The sequence below is a fragment of the Erythrolamprus reginae genome, chromosome 1 (assembly GCF_031021105.1).
Source record: "Erythrolamprus reginae isolate rEryReg1 chromosome 1, rEryReg1.hap1, whole genome shotgun sequence".
Lineage (NCBI taxonomy): Eukaryota > Metazoa > Chordata > Lepidosauria > Squamata > Dipsadidae > Erythrolamprus > Erythrolamprus reginae.
The window spans coordinates 70,450,016-70,462,351 of record NC_091950.1 but is presented as its reverse complement, the minus strand read 5'-3'; the positions used below and the strand labels follow the sequence as shown (position 1 = coordinate 70,462,351).

Below are 12,336 nucleotides of genomic sequence, written 5' to 3'. Positions count from 1 at the left end.
GATTCTTATGGGAATAATTGCTTCTTCTTACAAACTTTTCTACTTAAGAACCTGATCAGGGAACAAATTAAGTTCCTAAGTACAGGTATCAATGTAGTCAATGAGAATATTTCATTCATTCAAATCTAGGCTGTGTTATTTGAGTATTCCCTTTATTTTTTTGAGCAGTATAGTTTGGGATGTAAGGCACCCTGTGAGTCTTCTAGTCCAACCTCCTGCTAGTGCAAGAGACCCTACCATCCCAGACATATGGCAGTCCAGTCTCTTCTTGAAGGTCTCCAGTGTTGAGATGTTCACAACCTCCGCAGGCAGGCCATTACACTGGTTGATCGCTCTCACCTTCAGAAAGTTCTTCCTTATTTATACGTTGAATCTCTCCTTGGTCAGCTTCCACCCATTGCTCCTTTTCTGGCCCTCTGGTGCTTTGGAAAACAGTGGGATCCTCTCCTCGCTGTGGCAGCCCTACAAGTATTTGAAGAATGCTGTCATGTCCCCTCTGGACCTCCTCTTCACTAGACTACCCATGCCCAGTTCTTGCAATCTTTCCTTGTATGTTTTTGGTTTCCAGTCCCTTTATCATTCTGGTTGCTCCCTTCTGTACTTTCAATGTCTTTTTTGTAGTGTGGAGCCCCAAACTGTATACAATATTATTTACTTTGGTAAATATCTTAGTCAAGGACAGTCCTAGTCATACACAGTTAAATCGGTTAATACATATACAATATTACAAGTCTTACTTGTTCAGCTTACACATACATAAACCATATTTAACTGCAGCAGTCACAGAGAACATAATAGAAATAGCAGAGAGAGAGAGATAACTATGCTTCTGGCACCCTCTTATGGCAATCTGTAACACTAATTCTTAAAGCAATAGTGTTTCAATACATTAAGCTAGTGTTTCCCAACCTTGGCAACTTGAAGATATCTGGACTTCAACTCCCAGAATTTCCCAGCCAGCATTAGCTGGCTGGGGAATTTTGAGAGTTGAAGTCCAAATATCTTCAAGTTGCCAAGGTTGGGAAACATTGCATTAAGCATTGTTGGTTTGTTTTATATATCACCAAACCAAACCAGTTATGTACATAGTACTAACAATGGCAACACAGTGGCATGGCAGCATTAAACAGCAGTAGTGGCAACAACACTAAAACAACAAGGACTTCCAAAGTTTTGCTTCCGTGGGAGTAATGGGTTCTGGCATTCTCTAAGTTAACCCATCTAAGATACCTTGGTTGAAAAAGTTTTCCCTATGATGCACCAGTTCACTCAGTTAAAGGCTACAGCAGTGTTTCCCAACCTTGGCAACTTGAAGATATCTGGACTTAAACTCCCAGAATTCCCCAGCCAGCGAATGCTGGCTGGGGGGTTCTGGGAATTGAAGTCCAGATATCTTCAAGTTGTCAAGGTTGGGAAACACTGGGCTACAGACAAAAGAATTTTAGTAGTAAATATTGTAAGGTCTCTATTGTAGGTCCCATAGATAGAGCTCTCTGGTTGTCCCATTTGCCTCTGAGCAGTACTGCCTCTACTGCTAGTGAGACAACATTATTAGTATTGTTGTTTTGTTGTTATTATTATTATTATTATTGTAATAATAATAATAATAATAATAATAATAATAATAATAATAAGATTTGTATGCCACCATTCTCCAAAGACTCAGGGTGGCTCACAAGATACAATATGAACAATGCAACAACAAATCTAATTAATTAAAAAATTACAAACTAAAATCCCAATATATTAAAATTAGTTAGCCAATTCATTCACAACCACTCATCACATTTAGTAAAGGGGGGGGAGCTTTATCTAATTGCCCCATGCATGGTGACATAAATGAGTCTAAAGACTCTTGTGAAAGGTGAGGAGGGTGGGGGCAGTGCGAATCTCTGGAGAAAGCTGATTCCAGAGTGTTGGGGCCACCCCAGAGAAGGCTCTTCCCCTAGGCCCTGCCAGACAACATTGTCTAGCCCAGTGTTTCCCAACCTTGGCAACTTGAAGATATTTGGATTTCAACTCCCAGAAGTTGACTGGCTGGGGAATTCTGGGAGTTGAAATCCAAATATCTTTAAGTTGCCAAGGTTGGGAAACACTGGGCTAGCCGACAGGACCTGGAAAAGGCCAACTCTGTGGGACCTAACCGGTCCCTGGGATTCATGCGGCAGAAAGCGGTCCCATAAGTAATCTGTACACAGTATTGGATTAGATTGAATTAGATAGTCCACGACTTGAATCAGCAGGGAACTCTTCACTGCATGCAGACTGTAGTAAGATGAGAAATGATACTTTAAAAAAGCTATTGCTACACAGTTGCACCAATTTTTTCTTGCTTCACTACATCTGGCTGCCTTATGGTTTTGGTGTTTCTCTTATGGTCTCTTTTAATAAAATTAATTGCAAAAAAAAACCAATAAAAAGGAAGCGTTTATTGAAAGATGGAATGTTTGCTCATTTATTGATCCAATTTCTGCTCTGCTGCAATCAAATAACATCCAAAAACTTCCATAGTGCATAAAACTAAAAAAATTAAAGCCATTATTTTCAACCAGTAATAATTTCAACAAAACTTGTTCATACGTTGTGTACCACATAGCTTTAATTTCATTCCATCTTGAGCATTTGTGCAGAAAAAGTTAAAGCAAAGAGAAGCACCATTCTTCTGCCAATTTATTTTCTGAGACGGCTGCAACAACAACTGCAATAACAAAAAGATCCACCCATCCACAAATCAAACCAAATACTATTTTGAACTTCATGACATAACCAAGTTTGTGATTAAATCGAACAGTGAATTAAATAAATACATTATGCATAGGTCTTGTGGTATTAGGAAAATTTATCTGGATATTGGCAGGTACATTTATAACATACCACAAGAAAATCAATGCTAACTTTTTGTTTAATAAGCTCAGCAAAAGTTTCCCTGTAAAATGCTGGAAAATACGTTGACCAAGACATCAAAATCATGGACGGTTTTATTGACTTTAAATAAATGTTTTAGTTTTGGCTGTTAAGGAAATGTCTGTGTTTAAATTGGCAGCGAAATAAAGCAAATGTTAGGGACTTAGAAGGAAAAGGCATTGGATTACAAAATTATTTGAGTCTAAAATTGGCAAATGAGCAGAAAAGCCACAATGTGAAAGCATTTGTTTCAAGCTGTTCCTTGGTTAAAAAAAAAAGCCTTTTTCAAGCTATTATACATTTTTGGAGTTTATATGAGGAAGGGGCAGTCTTGCCTCATGTGATTTATTTTTTTCTCTTGCTTTAGGTTCTCTAGCTTTTAACTATTGCAAAAGATAGACAAACTTGTAGATTGAACCAGGGGAAAATCTTCACAACTTTAAAAGTTTTATAGAAGTTGTTTGGGCTTTTCCCCACTTCTTGAGTTGGTACCAAATAATCCTGGCACAATATTTGCTCTCCATTAACAATTCCTAATGCTTCAATTATATATGTTCTGAGTCACTGCCAAGTTGGATGGTCCTGATTTATGAGGCTTCATTACAGGCAAGCTAGTTGGTTTTCCCACTTGGCTCTGCTGCCATTCCCTTTTAGATGGCCACTAGACAGCAGGAAAAACATACTTCAATCAGGGTATACCAACAGGAATAGATTGTGACAGAGTTTAGGGCTCTGCTAGGTTCTTTATGCTAGCTTGCCTGCCTCTCTTCTCATTCTACATTTGGCAGAATTGATACTAGGGCTAGGCACCAGATCTTAGAGCAGTGATTTTCAACCTTTTTTGAGACGCAGCACATTTTTTACATTTACAAAATCTTGGGGCACACCACCAACCAAAATGACACAAAATGACACTCTAACACAGTACATATTATACATATAGTTAATGATATAATTCAAATATCTATATACACCATCAGGATAGACATAACCAGCTGAGGCTGAGGCTTCATCTAGTGGTGGCAACATTTACCTCCAGTCCTGACCAGGATTAGAAATCGGGACCATGGGGAGGAGTAGCACTTCAACTACTTGCCGCAGCCACACAACGACAAGTGTGCAGCAGCCCGAGCGGGGACCTTCCTGGGTGTGGATGAGAGGCGGACTGCTATTGGTTCATCGCTAATGGTAGGGATGAATCCTGGAAGGTGATTGGTCAGTGAGCGTTCCCTGTTCCTCCACTCTTTCTGTCGCTGATAGCTGGAGGGATTGTGAGGGGAATGTTTATGTTCGGATGGAAGCGGCTGGCGGCGGGCTGGATAAATGGCCTCCGTGGGCCGTATCTGGCATGCGTACCGTAGTTTGGGGACCCATGTTTAATTTCCCCACGGTACACCTGACCATGTCTCACGGCACACTAGTGTGCCGCGGCACATCTTAGAGGATGGCAAGATTCAAAAAACTTCTACAATACACAATATGAGTATAAAATCTTTTTTAAAAATAATTTTATTGATCATTACAATTATATGGATGAAAGCTAACACAAAGTATAAAAAATAAAAAATAAAAGATAGCAAGTGCAGAAAAAAGAATAATATAAAAGGAAGACTAGGAAAGAAAGAAGCAATAAGAATGTAAAAGAGTATGACAAAGAAAGAAAAGAAAATATAAAGAAGTAACTTCCCACTTTGTCTCAACAGTTATAAACAATTCTAACAAATAAAATTGAGGGTGAAGGATGACCACTCTATAGGATCTCCAGGATGTACCGTAACTCCAAGCAAAATCCCTAATAAGCAAGGCAAATAATGAATTAAGAGGAATGGGAAGGAAGACAAACTCAAATGCCAAATAGGAGACAAAGGAAGCATGCCCATAGCCAAGCACAAAGATCTCAAGTGCCTATACACAAATGCAGAAAGTCTGGGGAATAAACAGGGTGAACTTGAAATATTAATATTAATACATGAAGGCAGATGTGACATAGTTGGGATAACAGAAACTTGGTGGGAAAAAACCCACAACTGGAACATATTGATAGAAGGATACAAACTGTTTGAAAAAAAAACCCAGACCACAAAAAAGAAGAAGTGGAGTTGTACTGTATGTAAACTCTGTATTACTACAGAGTTACATGTAATCAAAGAGGAAAACCTCTTGGAATCCATATGGGTCAACATAATAGCAAAAAAATTGATGTGGCCATAGGGGTATACTATAGGCCACCCAATCAAGCAGAAAAGAATAGATATCCTTTTTTTCTAACCAACTTTTCAGTTTTGATTCTCTGCACAGACTCAGAATAGCAATAGTATTAAGACTTATATACCACTTCATAGTGTTTTTACAGCCCACTCTAAGCGGTTTGCAGAATCAGCATATTGTCCCCCAACAATCTGGGTCCTCATCTTACCCACCTTGGAAGGATGGAAGGCTAAATCAACCTTGAGCCGGTGGTGAGATTTGAATTGCCAAACTACTGTTAGCAGTTAGCTGAAGTAGCCTGTAGTGCTGCACTCTAACTGCTGTGCCACTCCAGCTCCAGAATTGTTTTCTCCCATTGGCTGACTTAGTTGCTATGTCTTTCATTGGCTGACCTTGTTAACATAGCTCTTCCAGTTCATAAATATCTTAACAAAATAAGTTCCTAACCAACCTAGCTGACAACTTTGTTGTCCAAAAGGTAGAGGAGGGAACTAGAGGGATAGCCATATTGGACTTAATACTTACAAACATAGAAGAAGTGATGGAGGGAGTTGGCATTGCAGGAACCTTGAGTGACAGTAACCATGTCATACTAGAATTCAACACAAGGCAAATGCAAACAATAGAACACAACAATTCCAAAGTCTTAGATTTTAAAAGAGCTGGTTTTGATAAACTTGGGGCGAATGTATGAAAGATTCCTTGGATGAAAGTCCTAAAAGGAAAAACAACACAAGAATCTTGGGAAACTGAAAAACATGATCATAAAAGCCCAGACCAGCACAATACCAATGAAAACAAAACAAAACAGAAAATGGCTTCAGAAAGATCTCTCTGACAAATTGAATGAAAAAAGGACAAGTACAAAAAGTGAAAAGAGAGACACACATAACTAAAGGCAGAATATCAACAGATAGCCAGAATCTGTAACGATTAAATCAGGAAAACAAAGGCCCAGAATGAAGAAAAACTTGCAACGAAATTCAAAGGTAATAAAAAAAGTTTCTTTCAACATTTAAATATCGAGAAAGATGGTTGGTCCACTAAAAAGAGAAGACAGCAAGGAAGTAACAGCCAACAGAGAGATAGCACAGCTGCTTAACACATTATTTGCATCATTCTCCACCGAAAAAGAAACTATAGCCCAACCTACCAGAAATATCACTAACCCCCCCTCCCCAGACTGTAAACTAAAGTAGGCTAAAGTAAGCAAAAAAAAAAGTAAGAGAACACCTAACAGAGGGATACAATCTAGATCAAATGAAGTACTAATACCACTCTATAAAGCCTTTGTTAGAGCGCACCTGGAGTATTGCATCCAGTTTTGGTCACCACACTATAAAAAAGATATTGAGACTCTATTGTTATCAGTAGGCAGAAATCTTATAAGACTAAAACATAACTTTGCTTAAAAATTAGATATATCCTGTGAAGAGGATATTAGAAATACAATAGAGAAGAAATGGTGTAGGGACTCCTGCGTGAGAGATGGGGTGGTGGTGGTTGGGTTGGATGACCTACAAGGTCCCTTCCAAGTTCCACTTTTAATAATCTAATCTAATCTTTGAGAAATACCCTCTCCCTTTGGCAACTCTGTACCACATTTTACCACACTTTCTCTCAAAATGGTACAAATTCTGTCTTCCTACCATACTACACATCTTATCTATTGATAAATACTTAAATCTATGTTGTTCAATCCTAGTCAGCAAAATTCCTTTAAGCATCACATATGTGGTAACGTAATCTATTTTAAACTTGATCAAGTAAAACAACTTTATCTTTCTTCCTTTTATTTTTTAACAATTTTGGTCTTTAATCCCTTCAAACATTGTCTTAGAACTTGACTTCTTATCTTTTTCTTTGTCCTTTTCACCAGGCCTTTTAAAACTTTAGTTGATATCTTTTTGTAAATCTAATATAGAAAAACTATTCAGATCATTCTCCAGAGTCCTCGGAGAGGGGCGGTATAGAAATCCAATTAATAAATAAATACATTTATTATTTGTGTGTCTCTTTTAATTACTAAAACAATATTGGGTTTTATTTTATAACCAGTATTTCATCTTTTTCCAGATCATTCTTGTAGCCAATAATTTTAAAATCCATGTTCAAATCCATTTTCATCTTATAAGGTAAAATCTGTTCCTGTTTGTAATATTGTCATTTACACACAATCTGTAATGCCAGACATTCTTAATATTAATTATTGCATCGTGCAGAATGCAGCTGCGAGAGCAATCATGGGTTTTCCCAAATATGCCCACGTTACTCCAACACTCTGCAGTCTGCATTGGTTGCCGATCAGTTTTCGGTCACAATTCAAAGTGTTGGTTATGACCCATAAAGCCCTTCATGGCACCGGACCAGATTACCTCAGGGACCGCCTTCTGCTGCACGAATCCCAGCAACCAGTTAGGTCCCACAGACTGGGTCTTCTCCGGGTCCCGTCAACCAAACAATGTCGCTTGGCGGAACCCAGAGGAAGAGCCTTCTCTGTGGTGGCACTGACCCTCCGGAACCAACTCCCCCCAGAGATTAGAGTTGCCCCCACCCTCCTTGCCTTTCGTAAGCTGCTTAAAACCCACCTCTGCCATCAGGCATGGGGGAACTAAGATACACTTTCCCCCTAGGCCTTTACAATTTTATGCATGGTATGTTTGTATGTATGACTGGTTTTTATATAATGGGTTTTAAACTATTTTTTAGTATTGGATTTTGTTGTACTGTTTTACTGCTGTTGTTAGCCGCCCCGAGTCTGCGGAGAGGGCGGCATACAAATCCAATAAATAAAATAATAAAATAAATAAATAAAATGTAGGTATTTTCATGTCGAGTTAACAGGTCAAATAGATGCTCTTATTTTTTAATTATAAGTTTTATAATTCCTTCTCCCATAGTGTCCAGCCTTCACAATTACATTTATCATACAACAACCATTTCCCAAGGGAAGGATTCTTTCAATTAATTTTGAGATCAATCAAGACTCTTAGTCTGTTGATAGCTTTCAAAAAACAATACCACCTTTCAGCTGTGGCGAGGGGGATGTTTGCCCAGGTTTGCCTGGTGCACGAGTTGCGGCCCTATTTGGACCGGGACTTACTGCTCACAGTCACTCATGGCCTCATCACCTCGAGGTTTGACTACTGTAATGCTCTCTACATGGGGCTACCTTTGAAAAGTGTTCGGAAACTTCAGATTGTGCAGAATGCAGCTGCGAGAGCAATCATGGGCTTCCCTAGGTATGCCCATGTTACACCAACACTCCGCAGTCTGCATTGGTTGCCCGTCAGTTTCCGTTCACAATTCAAAGTGTTGGTTATGACCTATAAAGCCCTTCATGGCACCAGACCAGGATATCTGTGAGACGGTCTTCTGCCGCACAAATCCCAGCGACCGGTTAGGTCCCACAGAGTTGGCCTTCTCCAGGTCCCGTTGACTAAACAGTGTCATTTGGCGGGACCCAGGGGTAGAGCCTTCTCTGTGGCAGCCCCGATCCTCTGGAACCAGCTCCCCCTGGAGATTAGGATTGCCTCTACCCTCCTTGCCTTTTGTAAACTCCTTAAAACCCACCTCTGCCATCAGGCATGGGGGAATTGAGACATCCCCCCCCCGGGCCTATACAGTTTATGCATGGTATATTTGCTTTTTAATAATGGGTTTTTTAGTGTTTTTAAATTATTAGATTTGTCGTACATTGTTTTATTGTTGCTGTGAGCCGCCCCGAGTCTGCGGAGAGGGGCAACATACAAATCTAATAAAATAAAATAAAATAAAATAAAATAAAATAAAATAAAATAAAATAAAATAAAATAAAATAAAATAAAATAAAATAAAATAAAATAAAATAAAATAAAATAAAATAAAATAAAATAAAATAAAATAAAATAAAATAAAATAAAATAAAATAAAATAAAATAAAATAAAATAAAAACTCCAATGACTCTTTGGCCATTTAGTCCCTTTTCCCACTTATTAAAATTGCTAAGACCTCAAGTTTCTTTAAATACTTCTTTCACAGAGGACTGAAGGAAATTCATTGAATGGATGCCATCAAACTTGCCATCCCAAAGATTCTTAGTACGTATTTGAAAAGTAGTAAATAAGTAACTCTGAAGATGATTAATAAATGATTACATATACTGTAGTCTATATCAGTGTTTCCCAACCTTGGCAACTTGAAGATATCTGGACTTCAACTCCCAGAATTCCCCAGCCAGCGAATGCTGGCTGGGGAATTCTGGGAGTTGAAGTCCAAATATCTTCAAGTTGCCAAGGTTGGGAAACACTGGTCTACATTATGAGTGTGGGCATAGTTGGAATCCATCTCTTCCCAGCCACTCCTCTACATAATTAACCGTGAAAACCTTGGTCTCTACACTCAATTTGTGAGGAGTAGCCTGTGAAGGGCTACCAAATTTTTTACTACCACACTGTGGGTGTGGCTTATGCATTTTTTTTCAACATCTTACAGTGCAAATTGGGTGCTCTGGGGTGGAGCTCTATTTTCGCTACCCCACTGCATTCCTCCCCATCCGGGCAGTAGCCCACTTCTGGGAGTAGCTATCTGGAATATATGTGCATGGTCCCACATGTTTTTCTTTTTCCAAAGAGATTTTACTGGTGAGAATCCATCGTCTGCCCTCTAATTTCAGTCATAACATTGTCTCTGCTTCTTCAGAATAATAGCTTGCCAAGTCCTCATTGGCAGTTCCCTGAAATTCTGATAATCTTCCCTCGTTTGTTAGGAAAACCTCGATTTCCAGAAACTGGTAATATTTCAGAAGCAAGAAAAAGATGTGATAGGAAAGTACTAAGTGAGTGAGTTATGTGAATATCAGCTATTAAAGTTATATCTAGAAAAGAAGTAAAGATACAATATGTACACCAGCATATCTGTGCAAGTGTTACAGTAAGTATAATTTTGCAGAATTGTTGCTACATGATAGTAGGAACTGATGTAATTAAAATTATCTACTGTGATTCACTGATTCACAGCAAATAGGGTGAAAATATCAGAGAAGAGAAAAAAATGTTCTGGTTTTAAAATCATAAGAGTCAAGTTTAAAAAATTCAAGAAAAAAAAAAGAAAAAAAAATTCCTAACAAAATTGGATGATGAGCAAAATCATAAGGGGAATAGTGTTCAAATAAAATTGATCTTTCATCTTTTCACTAAATCAGTTTGTACAGTTAGCATAAAGAACAATTCTAACTAAAAAATAATTCTGAAATGTGTGTAAACGATTTTATGAAGAGGAACAAGTTGTATAGGATAAAATATTTCTGAAATCACATAAACATAGAAATCCAGCAATGAATCAGTCATACCCTCTTTAGCAGATTACTCTCTGCTTCAGGAAGAAGATGGTCATATAATTCAGCCTATAGTGTAACATATACAATTAACAATAATCTGTATAATTAAAGGTGCTATCACATCATATTGATTTAGGTGGCTCATTGCTCATGAGAAAATAGCAAAAAGAAAAAATATTTAGTGTCTATGTAGAACCATAGTTACTCTAGATTTTTTATTTTAATCAAATGATAAATATTACATAGTAATTAGGAGGCAAAATTATCAATATGTATATAATTATGTGTGTGCATTCACAGAGAGATATATACTGTATTTCTGATAACAGAAATCTCATTGCATAAGATTTTTAAAAATACTTTACACACAGTAAATCAACCTTTTCTTTTCAATCTGATTGTTTTGAGCTTCAGATCAAGGACTCATGGAACCCAAACAGGAAGGAAGGAGGTTTTCATGGTAGAGTGCAAATTTATCCCTACTGACTGAGGTTAAAAACAGTATTCCTATTAATTTCAAAGTAGTTAGGATCAAACCCTTCCTGTTGTGCCCATGAATGGCTTTCAATTCACAATCCTTGCAAGAAAAGCAGACAATGCCAATTTCTCTGAAACTTTCTCCACCACTCCACCAGAATCCCAGCCTAGGAAGAAGCTATTGTCACTCAGGCTAATATGGCTAGCCAGCTGCCTGCCTGCCAGCCTACTGTGAGCTTTCTTTGGCATCCTGATGCAAATATGATCCTTTCACCACCTTCTTCCTGAGCTTTCCTGATGCTAAAACCTCTTGACATTCATTGCCATGTCATCCAGCTCCTGCTGTGATTCTTCCTGGAAGGTGTCCTGACAGACTAAAATGGTAATTGCTGCCCTATTTACTACTAGTTGTGGATTAATTTGCTCCCTAAAAATCCCATTGGTATGTATGATTCTTATCCCACTGTTACCTTAATTACTATCAGCCTTTCTCTCATTGACTCCCATGAGTAGGAGAGAAAGCTGCAAGCAGCTTCAAATGCAGCAGAAGGAGGAGGAGAATTATTTATAAAGGTTTGCAGCACACAACCAGCCTTTATAAAAGTGTACTTTTGCAGGAAATTGAAAATAAGTACAGAACAAAACAGTTGAACTGTAGAGGGCAGTACTTGATGGCAGAATAAATGATTTCAATTTGAATTAAGAATACAAATATTAGAAATTGATATTTTTTTATCAATTGCATATAAATTAAAAAAGTTGTCCAGGTAGATAACTACTGCATAATATTTTCTCTGTTTTGAATACTGGGCTAGTGCACTTAAGGTGTCCAAATTTATTTTTGTTTACATTTTGGGCATTTGCAATGGCAGTACGGAAATGCACATTTTCTCTGTCCTTTTTTTTTTGTAGTAATCTCTTTTAGTCTTTATTTTTTTCGAATTCCAAGTCTGATTACTGTTTGGAAATATGTTTCTGTATGTTGGGTCTCTGATATTAAAGTTTCCTAGAATTGAAAGGGAAAAACATATTAAATTAAATGAAAACTGTATTACTTCTACTTTTATATTTCTACTTTCAGATGGGACAGAATAGACATATAATCAAACAGATTTCATGTTGACTTTTAATTTTACTACTTTCCAGTTTTTGCTTCTCCAAGAAGATAAGCACTTTGACTTTCAAAATAGAGTAGCCAAGGAATACAACAAACCTAAGAAGAACTAGTGAAGCAATAATGTCATTCAGGAAAGGCAGGTTGATTTTTTTTAAAATAGCTGCATCAAAAATAAGTTAGTGTTGTTTCTGAACTCATAATAGGGCTGATAATGAAAAGGATTTTAACATGTCATATGGTTTTAAAAAGTAATTTGGTTCTGCATAACTAGAATATCTTCTGTTTTTTGCTTTTCCATGTTGAATCTAGTTT

At 37.6% G+C, this 12,336-nt stretch overlaps 1 protein-coding gene across 2 annotated transcripts in view; it reads left to right on the top strand.

Moving 5' to 3' along the window:
* Positions 1-12,336, top strand: part of TTC6 (tetratricopeptide repeat domain 6) — a 121,690-nt gene that overhangs the window by 36 nt on the left and 109,318 nt on the right. The window contains exon 1 of one of the 2 annotated variants that reach the window (XM_070755261.1): positions 11,268-11,289. The exons of the other annotated variant lie outside the window; for it this stretch is intronic. The gene's annotated coding sequence lies outside the window, so the exon portion shown is untranslated. Of the gene's footprint in view, positions 1-11,267; positions 11,290-12,336 lie in introns of those variants that run through there. 2 annotated transcript variants of the gene reach the window in all.